A 16,499-nucleotide genomic window follows, 5' to 3' on the forward strand; every position below is an offset into this window, starting at 1 on the left:
AAGAGAAACACTCCAGTATGTTCATGTAACGTAGAAGGAATTGCCGAGTGTAGTCCCATAATCTTTTAAAAGCAAGAATTGTTATTACTTCTCCACAACCAATCACCCTCTTCTAAATTTGATATATGGAAAAGAGATAATTTTCTTTATGGTTTGAATTAGGCAAATAATTTGTAATGCATTGCATCTGGCCCTCTCAATAAGAATGGACTAAAAAATATTTCAAATTCCATTGTAAATTAAACTAAAAATTCTGTTATTCCAGATGCCTGTCTTCTGACTGGGGATTGTTTCCTGGGAAAGAATATGTCAATTTTTAGGTTCTTGATGTTGTCGTTGGTATTTTCCTTACATAGAGAATAAAAATGTAGAGTCTCATAAGCAGGGTGTTATGTGGCCATAAGGAAAAGACTGAAAATAATTGATCCAGGTACCTGAATTTACACCAAAGATTCATTGCTTTGGTTGTAAAAGCTTTTTTAATTTTTATTTTTTTTTTATTTTGGAATCTCTCATTCAAACGCAAATACTCAAGGTGAGTTAAAATAATAAGCACAAACTAATGGTGAGGAGTGGGAGGTTGATTATTCGACCCTTCATTAAGTTTAAACTTCCAAGGAGAATAGGTGATAGGAAGGAGATCTAAGCTATAGAAAGAGATTTGGACATAACCAGGAATAGCCAGATAAGAGGAGGGTTTCCTAAACTTGCCTGGTTGTTAGAACCACCTGGGGAGACTTGGTTGGAATAATTACCTTGTTCTTTGTCATCATTCAGAAAAGTAACACAACATTCTGCTAAATTTTTTTAAACTATGGAGAAACTTCAGGGCCATCATTAAATCTACAAATAAAACCTAGACCAAGCAGTATATTACGTTGATAAGGAATGAATAACTTTTTATTCTCATTTTGGGTCTGTGCCTTTAAAATGTAAGTTACAAGTATTTTTCATTCTAAAAACTGAGGTGTATTATAATCTATAATATGTCAAAGATGGGATTAAACAGTTATAGTTCTTTGTGGGCCTTTGAAGAAATGTAATCATGGTTTTTAGGTAATCACTGAATGAAATTTAGAATTTAAACATGTATGGCTAGAAAGTATTGCTTTTAATAAAACAAGATGGCTGTATTACCTTAAGACAAGTAACTATTTTTTCTTAGAATACAGTTTTTAGTTAGAACATGGTATATTGGTTTAGGTAATTAAATAAGCAATTATTTTCTTTTTTTGTGTTTCTGACAGGCAAATACATGCTATATATGTTCATCTTGATATCTTTTTAACACTAGTAGATAATTTTCTTAGTGAATTATATAATTGGTTGTCATATAATAATTTTTACATGGGAGAACTTGTAAACAACGAAAGGCTTTTTTGCCTTAAAAACTGGAAAATCCCTTGCCACCCAGGTCTGTGTTACATTTGGTGTACTATTCAGTGATATAAAGATTAACTAGAAGGAGAATTACAGAATTGAATAGTTAGTGTTATTTATGTAACAATTTAGAACAGTCTAGTAATAAGTCTCAAAGTCTTGGGCTTCTTTGCATAAGAGAAGTCTTCCAGATCAGAGCCGTGACCTTTTCCTCCACTGTGTAAAACATGGGTTTCCTAAAACATCACTTCTTGAATTATTTACTCTTTCTTTATGTCCCACATGATCATTGCAACTCTGACAGTCACCAGGGACAAGGACCTGATTTGAAGCCAGTTTCTCAGCAGTGAACCAACTAAACAAATGGGTAATAACTGGAAAGCCAATTTTCTTTTTTGGTGATTTGAAGGCACAGGAGAATTGTTTTAGTGTATTCTAGGAAGCCAACTTCTAGCGAAGCAGTAGTTGATAGAACACCGTGGTATGAGATAATCTGTGATCACATGACCATCTTTTAAAGCAAAAAAACTGCAAATAGAATGAGGTATTAAATGCCTGTGTAACATAACTGGCTTTACATGTGTCTATTGTGGAATGCAACAGTTTTATATTTTGAAAGGGAAGAAGTTTACATTTCCTGTATTTGTCATTTGGAGATTGCTTTCAACTCTCAGGAAATTATACTGCTCTCATAAGGACACTAAATACATGAAGAAAAAAACATGTATCATTCCCTCCTTTTTACAGAGAGAAACAAAGGATTATAAAATGTTAAGTGACTTACTCGAAGTCATGCCATTAGAAAGTATTCAAAAGTAGAAAATGAAATATGATGCTTAATTAGAACCCCAAAATCTGAGACCTGAATCTTCTCATTCAAAGTCTGCCATATCCCTCTTGGATCTTATGAGTATCATCACTTAATCTGTCCTCAAGCCAAAAGGTTAACTATTTTCAAGTGGGGGAAAATTGATTACCTAACCTCTTGAGCAAGGCAATGTGATTAAAAACTAGGTAAGAGTGAGATGGGGAATAGGGAGGGACATAGGATGGAAAGAAAAAAAAAACAAACAAACTTGATTTTGAGCTCACGTGAAACATATTAAGGGCTAATGCGAGAGATTCAGATTACTAAGATTTCCCAAAGTATAGAGAAAATACCCTTACTTATTTTCATTAAGGCTTAACCATAGAGCTAGAGTCCATAGAGCAGGAGAAACAGGATACAAGGTAGAAGAAGTCTCTTTCCACTCTCACAAGACTATAAGAGGGAAAGTTTAGCATACCTCATGATAGGTAAGTGAGGTGAATTTGGAGAGGCAGTCTCCCAGGCCTTTCTCAGTTTGTGTGGTGTGATGCAACTCAGAAGTTCTTACTCAGGAATGCAGCTGACTTGAAAGCAGAAGACTCTCATGGAGACTGCTTCCATTTGAGGCAATGTGACCACATAGTCAACGTTAAGAGTAGAACATTTCAGTTGGAAGACTAAATGGAGATGGGTCAAAGATTTGGTATGTGTGCATATGAGAGCCAAGGTTAGATCCCGTTTACCAAAGCCAGCTACCAGGTCCTAACCAAGCCAAGAGAAGGAGGAAATACCACTAACTAGCATTGCCCTAGAGTTGAGAGGAATCAAATGTTCTGGGCCAAGTCCAGAACATTTAAAAATAGATTGAACAGTATTATTTTCAAGGCTTTTTAAAAGAATGGCCCCAACTGTACTTTAAATTGAATAGATCCGTGAACTAAATTTTCCCTCTAACTAGCCAGTAGGAGCTCAGTAAGAAAAATAGATTATTGACAAATTAAGAGACCTTTATAAAATGTGAGTGAATTTTGGACCCAACTATACATACATACGTACATCCCATTGAATACTATTCATAATATACATACATATTCATTCAAAATAACTTTTCCCAGATCATTAATTTTAGACTTTTATTGGACAAACAGCTCAAGCCTAGAAATGTTTAGAATTACTATGACTTTTATTTACCAGTATTCATGAATAACTGGGTTAAAAAATCATAAAATCTCAGAAAAAGTGCTTGCTTTAATAGTCACTTAAATGGGGAGTATTACCATAAAGAAAATAAAGGAAATGAAAATTTTAGCTTGAGGCACTTGAGGCAAGAATAGTTAGAGGCCATTTACCTAGGAGATTCCACTTCCTCACCAAATGTGAATTGAGGAGAGGGGAGTGAACGTTCTCCCACCATTACTTTTGGACACTATATAAGCAGTCAGCATTTCTAAACGTTCCATAGTTATACAGACTTAAAGAGAATCATTCCGGTACTCAGGATATTTGAATTTATGCAGCTTTTAATCCAGAGTCAAGGGCACTGATAATTCAACCCAACTATTTCATGACGTCTCTGGGTCAGAAGTTTGATTATGCTATTATTTTCCCAGAGACTGTAAGTTCTGTGAATTGCCTATTTTTTCCTCACGTTTGGAAGATTCTCATTGTTACTATGTTAAATCTTTAATTGCCCACAGCTGGAAGTTTCCTTCGGTAATTATGAGATTCTTTTTTGCATTTATATTGTTGATCATCCGGTGTGAAATTCTGTAACAGCCCTCATTTAACTCTTCCAGAGTGCTTGAAAAATTACTCCTTTGGAGACAGGAACAAGATCATATCGGATACTTTTTCTCCTTTTGGCATTAGAGTAAGTTCCTATTATTAAAAGCAAGCATGATTAAAATATTTAAAAAACCATTCTCACTTGTTTTGGGATTATAATTCCTTCTAGATTCAAGCTTGAGAGCTTGATCTTAGTCTGAAATTTTTTTCTTCTACTTTTATGAAAAGTTGCTTCATCCATTTTTAATTTTTAGCATCAAAAAGTGCTTTACGTGTGCTGGATAGTTTCCAATCTCTTCTCATTTAAAAAGAGATAAGGTAGCTAGTTTTCTTTCAAGACAGATTTATGAAACTATTATTACTCCTCTATTGTTATTTCATCCATTTTGAAATAAATTCTTTAAAATCATTTTCTGAATTTGCCTTTGGCTTAGTTTAATGTAAAGCTTTTAGCTTCAGTGAGAGCCATTGAATTGAAAATGACAGTCCTCTATAGCGATTTACTAACCACCACACTTGGAATCAGTATCCTTTGGGTTGAGAGGCATGAATGTAATTTAAATTATCAAAGTACTCAACAAATATAAATTTCCTTTTCCAAAAAGAGAAGTGAGATTTCCCTTTAGAGTATGAGACCTTAGCTCAGGAGTTAATACATACATTTTACATTTTAACTTTTCCACTTTCAACTTTTTGATGGTTTCTTATCTGCGTGATTGAAAATAATTTCAGTAAGTGCTAAATCTAATCGTTTCATATCCATACAGACTCTCTGGGGGTTTTCTTGCATATTCTGTTGTGTAATGTGTTCCCCAAATTCTCTCCCTCTGTACAAAGAACACTTCCCTCAAGACCCGTGTGCTGCTGGCTGGTTCACTGTACTCACGTCAGGTTTATTATGTAGCTGTGTGAAATCAAGTGTTCATTTACCAGACAGCCTCTGCCCAGGAAGGACTTGCAGAGCGAAGCATAACTGCAGGGAATCAAGAAAGATTAATGTATGCCTTTAACACAGGCACCAGAAGAGTCTCTTGGCTTCCCTTTGTGAGAGATCTCACCCACGTAGAGTATTTTGTAGTAATAGTAATGGCTAATATTTATTGAGAAATTAACCTTCTGACTTCTTCGCATGGTCATTCTACTTCATTTTCATCATATCTTTGTGTAGTAGGTGCTATTATTTACAGTTGTGAGAACAGGAACATCAAATCATAGTTAATACTTTGCCCGAGTTCCTACAGCAAGCACATGGTGAATAGGCAGTATGTGAATCCAGGCATTCTAACTCCAGAGCATTAGTGCATAACTTCTTTGTTGTACTTGATTTAGATCAAGTTAGACTCATGTTTTTATGGTTTAAAGTGCTAGATGGTGGCAGTGTGTATCAGGTCTTAAAATTAGTATTGCTTGCAATGCAGATTTGATTTGATCCAACCGGTATGTCTTTAATTCTCTTGCACTTAATTCCTTATGACATGTCTCTTTTTCAAGCTTTATTGAATACATGCAGTCAGATTGTGACTACTGTGGGGATCGGAGTTCCAGTAACACCTCTAGGTACTTAACCCTGAAGAAGAAATGAATTTCAGCTCAGTGAATTAGGAGAAATATTAGTTTATTAAAGGCATGTTATGAGATAGAAGACGGATTAAGTCTAAAACTGGCTAATCACTTGGAACCTAGGTTACGTACCCCGGGGCCAGAGGGTGGGGCCACGGGTTACAGCCAGGGAAAATAGCTGTAACCCCAGGGGAGGGAGAGGTCTGTGTTATATTAGGACTGTGATGGGTGGTTACTAAGTCATTCTTAGGTATTTGGCAAGTGAGGTCATTTTGATTGACACCTGGCTGCTATATTTGCTCAGTGCACATGCGCTTACCCAGAATGTGGTCTGGTATAATTAGATTCATGAACTTCTAGACATAAACATAGTATTGTAATGAGGCTTAAATTATGGGTGGGTTAGGCTAATATCTTCTGCGCAGACATCTGTACCAGGATTAGACCAGCTAAGATTATGATACTCTTGTCCTTTGTATCTGGGGTCTCAGGGGGAATTCTCTGACTACCAGTATGGTGTCCTTTGGGCAATCTCTAGGCTGGGCCTCTATTCCTTTGTTCTCATCACTCATATCTGACTAGCTACCTAACAATATTACTTGTCTCAGATCACAGAAGTCACTCAGAATAAGGGCCTTGTTTCTCTCATGCATTTATTCATCTGTTTATCCACCAAATACTTATTGAACTGACACTGAATCCAAGGCCTTAGTATGTCCTTTATCTACTTTATTATATCTGATTTCACAAAACAATTGGAGTTAAGGAACTTGTGAGGAGAGGAGGAAAACACCAGAGAGAGCGACTACTGTGAGGAGAAGAGGAGAAAAGAAGGAAGACATCAGAGGACCCCTGGAGGTGGCAAGGTGGGAGCAGCAGGATGACCACAGCAAGCAGAAACTGGCCAGGGGGTGATGGGCATGTACGTCCTCATCTATTTAAGTGATAAGACATATTCCTACTCTTGGGACTAACAACAGAGTGATTATGCTTTTCATCTCTCACTGCCTCTAGTCTAGTAACTTGCATATTATGGGCACTTAATTAACATTCACTTCAGGGATAAATGAATCATGTAGATACACACTGGGAATATATACATGAGAATATAAATTAATCAAATAAACTGAAAATGAATTCTGGCTAATACATAAGAAGGAGTTTCTGGGTACAATAAATGAATCTTCTTCAGGGTCTGGGTAGCTCCAATATGAGGCCAGTGAGTCATTAATTTGAGCCTTCTCTTCTCCTCGGAAACAATACTGTGCAGAAGAGTTGTTTGAGCCTGAATATCTGATTGGCTGCATTCCCTGACTCATCTTGATAGGTTTAACACCTGAACCATTCAAGATACTAGAGACGCTGATTATATCTGAGCTATTACCGTTTAGATTTGAGAGTTTCTTATAAATTATTCTTGAACGTGTTTTGCTGTTTCCTTCCCTTGGTGGCCCAGAGGAGATCCGCCGAAGCATAAAATATGTTTTACTTAATAACCTAAAAAAAATGTTTTGTCCAATGGCCTAACAATAGTTTTCCCTTTAAAAGAGACTTAAAGGAATAATTATGATGTTGGGCAGATAGGAGGGACATTAATTTAATGTATTTTTAAAAGTACCTAATGACTTTCAGTTTATCCATGAAATGTGATACTGTTATATATTTGGAAATTTTAAAGCATGCGTATGAAGTTAAATGTTTAAGTTCTCCATCTCCTGAACTGTTCAGGCCATAGAATGATTCTGAAAAGCAGCTGGAGGGCAGTTTTTCAGTTGGCTCAGGAGCTTGACATCAGGCACAGGTGTGACACATGAACTGCTTTATCCCTGCCCAGCTATGACCTTATGAAGCATCATCTCCCTTCTTCAGTGTGTTAGGTGGGGTTGGACCCTTGCCATGGGTCACCCAAGAGAGGAGACAAGCCTTGTATTATGATTTCAGAGTTGTCTGTGGATAATATAAGATGTATACAGTAAATATTTTAAAACACTGCAAAAAAATCTCTCCAGTCATAACAAGGGCTAACCATCAGGGGAAAGAATTGTGGCAGATGCCCTCCAAGTTACCTTCCTGAGCAGATTTGTGAACTCATGCTGCTGTTTGATGTGGCTTCCAGCAGACCTTTCATTAAATCCATGCCTTGAGCTGACCCACAGCACTGTGTCTCTGCTCCAGTGCCCTTCTCCGCATAGGCAAATGGCCAGGACCACAGAAGGTTGTGTGATGAGCTGGATGCCTCTGAGGGAGAGAGTGGGGGCAAGAAGTGCCCTGCTCCTGTCTCCATAGGACCTGGCAGATAGGGCAGTACCCTGCCTGTGAGAGTCATTAGTGTGACCAGATGTGCCCTCAGAGAGTCTGGGCCTCTCAAAACCACACAGAAATAGCAACCAGCAATGAAGGCTGATTATGTCTCAAACATTTAAGTGTCTCCAAATGGAAACAAGTTAGAAAATGGCTGAACTGTGGTAGCCTCTGCTATAGTCTTTTGCCCGTCATTGAGTTTGCTCAGCCTCCTTGAGAGCTGCAGAGCAAGATGGAGTTTTATGACTGCATTTACTCAACCTTTGCTGCTCGAAGTTACATGAGGAGCATGTGGTGCATGCAGAACCAAAATTTAAGTAATGGTTGATTAGAGGAAAAATGATCCTTGACCATTAAGGAATTACTCCCATGTAAAATGAATCCTTTTGTTTGTAAAAAGAGGGAATTTCTGATTGTGTAATACTAGAGGCATTTGAAAAGCTGTTACTAATCCACAGAACACACCTTTAGGGTTTATAGGCAGCAAACATTTTACTTTTAAAAGTAACAACGTCTTACTTTTATATATTTTAGGGAAATGACTTTTATAAAAATATAGTGAACACTTTTGCAAGATGATAATGGTGCTTCCTGGTTATTTCACTCAGCATCTGCGTCCACCACTCAAATGAGAATTGGTTGCTACTAGGAGGATTATTTGAGATCTTTTGGACTGAGCACCAGGCCCTATGCAATATACAATAACAGGGCTTTGCCCTTTTGGAGCTTGCTTGTGAAAAGGCAGACCAAATTAAGAGAGGCATTAAAAAAAACTAGGAGATAAAGCTAATTCATTAGCATTTCTCTTCCCCAAATCCCCTCTTTAAAATACTCCTGTCACCAGGTGAAAGGGGGCATATATGACATTTATTCTTCCCTTGTCTGTAGTGGCATGGCCTTTCGGGGTAAAGCACTCCCCCCACCATTTGCGCATTGTCCTAAATTTTTCTAAAGGAAAAAAAATCATTCACAGATAGTGCACTAACACACAAATTTTGCAAGCGTGTTTTTGGTTCTAAGAGTTAGGGTAAAAGCAGCCAAACTTTTTACCTGCCCCTGTCTTGGACTAACCCAAATCAGCAAGTCAGGTGATCCAAAGGCCTTCAGTTTTATAACTTGTTAATTGAAGAGAGTTATATTAAAGACTACTAACACTACTGCCCCATTCAGCTCTAAAACTCTGATTTTCAGAGGCTTTCCCCTTCTAGCCCGAACCAGTCATTTCCCGCTCTGCATTTTTGCTTTCTTGAAAAATTTTTTTCAATTATAGTTCACATGTAATATTATGTTTGTTTCCGATCTACAACATAGTGATTAGACATTTATTTAATTTATGAAGTGATCATCCGATAAGTCTAGTACCCATCTGATACCTACATGGGGATGTGAAGTATAGCATAGGGAATATAGTCGATAATATCGTAATAACTCTCTTTTAATGCTTTGTAGTCTACAAAAGCAACATCAGCCTCACCTGGGAATTGGTCAGAAATCTAAATTCTTGGGCCCCACGCCAAACCTACTGACTCGGAAACCTCGGGTTGGGCCCAGTGATCTCTGTTGATTCTGATATACACTAAATTTTGAGAACTAGTGATATAAGGCTTCAATTGTTTGCATGTTTTTAAAGCATATTTTGGGCAGTAGTGAGATAGAATACAATTTATATTTCCTAAGGTTCAGAAAATGAGTGCTGAAAAAAGTCTTAATTTTTTTAAGTGTGTATGCATGATACTGAATAGACTAGTATCCTATGAAACACATCTAAATTCTAACAGCGATTTTTACCAAGAGCGACATAAATACCTGTGGTGAGAGAAGTAAAATAGTTCGTCTTTCTCACAGGCCAGTATTCCTCTCATTACTTCTCTCTTAATTGACCTCTACCATATGCACAAAATGTTCTCTCATCTTGCATTTTGCTGTCTATGACTTATTCTTTTAATGGGCAATGTCGTCTTTATAGAGCTGGGAGACAAAGAGATTAAAGCTTACTTTAAATATATTATGATGCAAAGCTTCCCTACAGCAGGAAGAACAACAAAACAAGCAATGTTTATTTTAGTATCTGAGGCCATGATTTAAAGCCTGTTTACATGGCTAATTATTAAAGCATGATAAACATACTTTTTCAAAGACATGAGGAAAAGTGCATTTTTTGTCTACCTTCTGTTTCTACTGAACTACATTTCCAACAGATGGCAGGAGCATCTGGGAAGCAAGCCAGTTAGGCACATTGATGGGCCCTGTACTTACATAGCAACAGCTCCTGGTCATTTCTCTGAGTCAAGAGTGCAAATGAGAAAGGCATTAGTGCTGAGCTTAAACATTAAAACTGAACTGTCTACCAGAGTTAAACCAGATATAAAAGGATCATAGATTTGATAGAACTGAATTGTTAACCTCCTTGCATTTTAGAAGTGATTTGTCTTGGAAAGAATTAATGTGTTTGTGTGTTTTTAACTATTCAGAGGTTATCTCTTTAGTTAAAGGACCACAGCCAGCAGTAATTAAGCATGTCATTCCCTGCTGGCAACTACTTGGTTTACGTGCTGTTTTTATTCCCATTTAGCTTTTTTTCTGAAGTAAAATACTCTAGAATCAACAAGGACATATATGTGACAGGGAAAACATCAACTTCTCACAATTAGTATCTCATAAAACTATAAATGGCAATATCTGAGAATACAGTTAGCTTTATAGAGCATACAAAATTTATTCCTGAATAGATTTACAAGGAGACTTGGGTAAATACTGCAAAAACAGTCACAAGACACTGAATAACTTTGCAATTCTGATGACATTTCTTGGAGCCAGTGTTCGACAAAATGAGGGAATGTTCACATTTTGTGAAATGAGTTGGAGGCAGCAGGATAAAAAGAGGAAAATATATTTTTCTTTAAAAAGTAAAACTCATTTGACTTAAGGAAAAAAAAAAGTGGGAGAGATGGCAATTCCACAGAATACTAAAGAAGGTATTATTCTCAGCTTCAAAGACCCCCACAAAAATTTCCTTAGCACACCATGGAAATTGTAAGTAAAATAGGTTAACATAATTGTAAGGAATATCAAGATCATTTCATTTAAAATTAAGGTATGATAAAAAGCAAACATTTTCTGGGGCTGTTTTCCCCTTTGCCTTTCCACTGCCAGTCAGAGCTCCTCTCCACCTATTACAGGGGCCCAACCATTCTCCCTCTAGCTCTGGCCTTGAGCTACTCCACTAGGCTTTGAGCACCTGGAAAACATTTTATTGTTTCGTATTTGTGTCCCCGTTCCCCAGTCTATAAGGGCTTAATATGTGTTGAATGTTCCATGACTGAATAAGTCCAAAGGGAACATCTAGTTCAACATACAGGTGGCTTGTTGCTAAACTCAACTCTTTATGGTCTATTGGAGCCCCCTACTTATCTAAGCCCCTTTTCCAGGTTCTGACCTCCCATTAGCTTGGCTCCCTGGAACTTGGCTTTCTCATCTCTTGTAGCACACAAGAGAAGGAGAGAGGGAGGGCTGGGGTAGGGAGAGAAGCTCCTGTGGGAAGGTTTTATTAACAGAAAAGAAAACTGCATGGCAGTAGATTAATCACTTTGTTTCCCTCCTTCTTCCTCATGTGTAGCCTCCCTAGGACAGAGTGAAAATGTCCATCCACCTTACATAAAGCTTCTGGAGTAGTTCTTTGCAGGAACAGTCAGCTAGGTGTTTATCATTCAGAGAAGGCAAATAGCGTGATTTGTGTTGAGTGTGAAGGCAGGATTGGAGAATGACACCTTGGTGTTATTTTGGGAGAATGTGGTACCTTGACCCTTTGTCATCCTGATGCCTTCTTTCTACTACTCATCACAGCTACAGATACACAGTTGGTATTTTTTTTTCCCCCGTTGAATGAGAAAGCATGCAGATATTCCCGGAGGAGTAATTAATTGCTCATTGTGTAACACATTAGCGTTAGAGAGATATAGCATTAGAATAGCTGATCCTAAATTTATGTCACTGCAAATGAATTGACCAGATCCTTGATCAAAGAGCGATAAGAAAGGGGGTCTTCTGTAAGCTGAGACAAATTCTTAGAGAAAGGCAGACCTGCTCAATAATCATTGTCATGTATCTGAAAGAATGCCAGCACTGCCTAATAATGTCTTGCCAGCTCAGCCAAGTGTCTCTCAATGGAAAAGCAACTGGTGATGTGGGAGTTGAGTAAGTTCTCAAATATGTTGGATTTTGTCTCTACCCTTTGGAAAGCTGTTCACTAAATGCTAGAGACAAGAATATTACTGTTTAATTCTGGATGAGTGAGTATAGTACATACCTTACATAGGCACTCTGGAAAATTCCCATGCTACTGAAACAGGGGGAAAACTATTCTAAATCAACTTATTTTAAGTCAAGTGCTTTCATTATCAGATTCGATGGGCCATCTCTGAAGTTAGTGGACATAAAGAGCCCTGCATATCTGCTACTTTTGAAAGGTCAAATCTATGCTTATTCATTTATTTTTTTTTTTTCCCTTGGAGATTCTTTCAAGGCTTAGGATATTTTATTTCTGAGTATTTTTCATCCTAGAGTTATTTCTATCATAACTAGTCTCATCTACAAGGGATTAGCATGTGCAGTTTAGTTGTTTGCTGTTGCTGAGGTCCTCATGCTTTTCCTAAAGTAATTGCTGAGTTATTGGTTTACTTCAGTTACCACCACGTAAGAAGTGATTCACCACCTTACTGAAGTGGATGGAACTGATGGTACTGATAAGGCATGTAGATTAGACTGTGAACTGCTTATCTGCTCTGTGAACCTTATCTCCTTATCTGCCTGGTTAAATGAGAAATCTCAGTATTGTCTCTTGTTGCTTTCCTTTAGCTTCATCTACATTACTCTTATTAACCAGTCTGGTTGGAGATTAGAATGTTTTTTGATGAATCTCTTGAGAAAGTGTCAGAATTCTTACCACACGATATATTCCAACACAATGAAACCATGAGAACAATTTTCCCAGGTTGGAAAAACCATTTTTAAGCCCAAGGCCAGTAACATGAGAACATCAAAAAGCACTAAATTTGACAAAATATCAGTAAAACAAAGGAATTTAGAAGGCCCTGTGTTGGTCTGTAATAATAGGATTTAGCTTCTAATAATATTCTTGAGAGGAGAAATGAACTTACCTCCTCTGTGGGGCAGTTGCTTTTAGAAAACGTGCTATTTTCTTTATTAGAATCACAGCATTTTAAATATGGAAGGTAATTTAGTATTATTTGGTACAGCCTTCCTCTTGGGACAGTGTGTTGGCTTTGGGTCCCCTGAAAGCAGAGCCTGAAGCAAAGGCTTGTACTGCTATTTTATTAGAGGGCACAGACCTAGGAAGCAGAGTAAGGGACAAAGCGGAGAGGCAGGAAGATGTGAAGAGCTATTGTCAAGCTGGCTGCATCTAAGTGCAACTGAATGCTCTAATCTGTAGGACTCTCCTCCAAGAATCCCTATAAATTGTGGCTGCCAACAGTCAATTTGAGGGAGAAATGAACATGTTCATTTTCCAGTTAAACACCATTTTCTCTTTATTGGCTTTTTTTTTTTTTTTTTTCCCTCCAACCTGCAGACCTTCTTTGCTGGTCCTTTTTTATTTCAACATTGTCTCATATCTGTTCAAAGCTTTCTTTCTCATGGTCCCTATCCTGATTCAGAACTGCATTACCTCTTACCTGGACAATCTCCTATCTACTTTCCTCTTAACTGAATCCATCATACAAACCATACTCAGATTAATCTCATGTTCATCCTCTTCTTAACTATCTGTGTGTCCCCATGTCTGCTCTATGCTGAGGAAGTCCAAATTCTTTAGCCAGTTACAATCAGTTAAAATGCTTTAACATGCAAAAATATACTGAATCCAATTCTAAATACCTTAAGCAATACAGAGATTTATCATACCTCAAATATTAAGAAATTCATCACTCCAGCCTTTGCTCCTTAGCAGTTCTTTTAGGTCCATATTTTTCCTCTACTTCTACTTAGGTTGATGATAAGACAGCTGTACAAGTTTCAACTATTATGTGTAGACCCAACATTGGAAGAAGAAGGACCATTTCTTATGTTTAAGAGAAAAGTGACATTTGCCAGAAGACCCACAACAGACAGCCTTCTTATCTGATTGTCTATGTGCTTCTCCTAAAGCAACTCTTAATGATGGGGCTTAGGGATACCAAGACTAGCATAGGATACTGTGAATTTAGCCTTGGATCTGAGGATAGGGTTAATATTACTGAGTCATGCAGGAAAGGGCAGGCAACCAACAATATCTGCTCGTGTACTCAAGACTTGCCATGCTCCAGCTCTAATCAACTTTCAGCTTGATTTCCCACTATTTTCTTTCACCCATAGGATGGCACTACTTGGTACAGTCCCGTCTTTACTGCCTTTTTAATACCCTTTCCTCATTACTACCTGTTAAAATCAGATCCATCCTTCCAGGCCTATCTTCAATGTAGCCTTCTTAATGAATCTCTCATCACTGAATGAAAAGTGATTTTCCCCTTATCTGACCACACTTTTTGAACTTATATTATTTATCCATTATGTTAGATTATAGGCTTTTTGAAGACAGAACCTATAATGTATTCATATTTGCAAGTACTGTGCCTTATAATGAGTGGTTAATATTTACTTTCTGGGAAGGTAAATGTCTAAAAATTAGATATACCCTAGGTTTTTCAACTTAGTCAGTTTCTTGGTAGGGGGAAAGTTCTGTTTTTCTCAACTTCCTTGTTCTATAATTCCACCATACAATTGGGTCTAAGTTCCTGAGCAGAATAGTCTAGAGACAATAGGTTTATTACAACCAAAAAAAAAAGAGGCCCCATTCTCTCAATAAATAGAATCCAGAAAAAAATTTTCTAATCTCTGGTGACATATCGGAAAAGCCTTGAATTATCATATTTTTTCTGGACTTAGATTTTATATAGTTGAATCATTTTTCTCTATAGGGTAAAAGTAATTGACACTTGGAAGACAAAAGCATGTTGACTCAGTCAAGTATTAAAAACTGGCATGGTTTTCCAGCAAGAAAAGATACTGATTTAAACTGTGAATACCATGGGGTCATCTCTATATCTTTTAACAAAGGATCTGGTAAGTCCTATGAAAAGCGAATACCACTGTATAATTAACTTTCACAACCATTATGAGCATGGAACCTCTGTTTCCAGCTATATATCATGCAACCAGAAAATCCAAAGAAAACATTATCAGTTTATAATTCAAAAATCCACAAGTATATATAGATAAAAGAGTACATATTCTATAAAAATAGTCACAATGTCACTTCCAGTTAATATCACAGTATAATAGACTAATAAAGCATATTCACCTCTTTTATGTATTAGGACAACATTCTACTGCAAATTTGCATTTTTCAAGGCAGATATTTATTCTGGAGTTGAAACAGCATTGAGCAATATTAGAAGATGATCTTGCATCATTTCTTAAAGACTAACTGCAGTGTTTCATGGTAAAATTCCTGTGCTCAGGTAAAATTTAGTAAGTTAAAATATTTGGGTCTTATTCCTGGAAAAAAAATAGATTAATTATACCACCGGGTTTATATTATATATTGGACAAGTTACTTCACCTCTCTGCTTCATTTCCTCATTTATAAATTAAGGATAATACTAATAACTATACTTTGTTGAGAAGATTAAAATGGTGACTATTATGTGTTAGGGGTTAAAAATAACTTTTCTCCCACCTTTCTAAGTTTTTCTGACTGGGATAATAATTAAATTAACATGAAACTGATTGACAGGGGAAAATGTCCAAAATTTATTATGAATGTACATGTGGAGGTGCTATAGGAATCTGAGCCCTGAGATCCTTGGGCATTTGAGACTTGTTTGCCATTATGGACTAAGAAAAGGGGGACATGGACTAAGAAGAAGGGGGACAATGGTCTGAGATTTCAAAGAAGTAGGCAGATTCACAGGTAGACAAGAAAGAACAAGTATGTGGTAAACAAATTCTTGCTGGGCCACCCAGAGACAATGGGACAAAGAGGAAAGTTTACCAAACAAGCTTTGCTGGATTTCTCCCTGTCTCCCACATTTAGTTTATGACACTAAGGTGATGCTCTCTCCCTTTAAGCAGATTTTTCTATTTGAATTCCTTGAGGCAGATAAGTGGGAGGGTCAGAGGTTCTTTCTGAATCTTTTCTTTCTTAGTAACCAGCTTAAAATCAATATCCCAAAGGCATATTTTGAGGTTACAAATTTTTTTTTTGAGAATTAATGTTTTTAAATTTATTTCTTTAATTGAAGAAATGATTTACATCTCCCCCTTCTCCCTGCCCCCCCCCCACCCTTTGCCATCTACCTCCTCTCCTCCCCTTCCTCCTTTCCTTCTGGTAACTATTAATCCATTGTCCATGTCCATGAGTCTCTGTTTATTTGTCCTGTTCATTTATTGCTTTTAGGTTTACATTCCACATATAAGTGATATTATGTGATTTTCAACTTTTTCTGTCTGGCTTATTTCACTTAGGATGATTATTTCAAGATCCACCCATGTTGTTGCAAATGGAAGTATTTCATCTCTTCTTATGGTTGAGTAATATTCCATTATATATATGTATGACAGCTTCTTTAGCCAATCATCTATCGTAGAACACTTTGGTTGCTTCCATGTC

Source organism: Pteropus vampyrus, unplaced genomic scaffold (assembly GCF_000151845.1).
Source record: "Pteropus vampyrus isolate Shadow unplaced genomic scaffold, Pvam_2.0 Scaffold39, whole genome shotgun sequence".
NCBI classification, from domain to species: domain Eukaryota; kingdom Metazoa; phylum Chordata; class Mammalia; order Chiroptera; family Pteropodidae; genus Pteropus; species Pteropus vampyrus.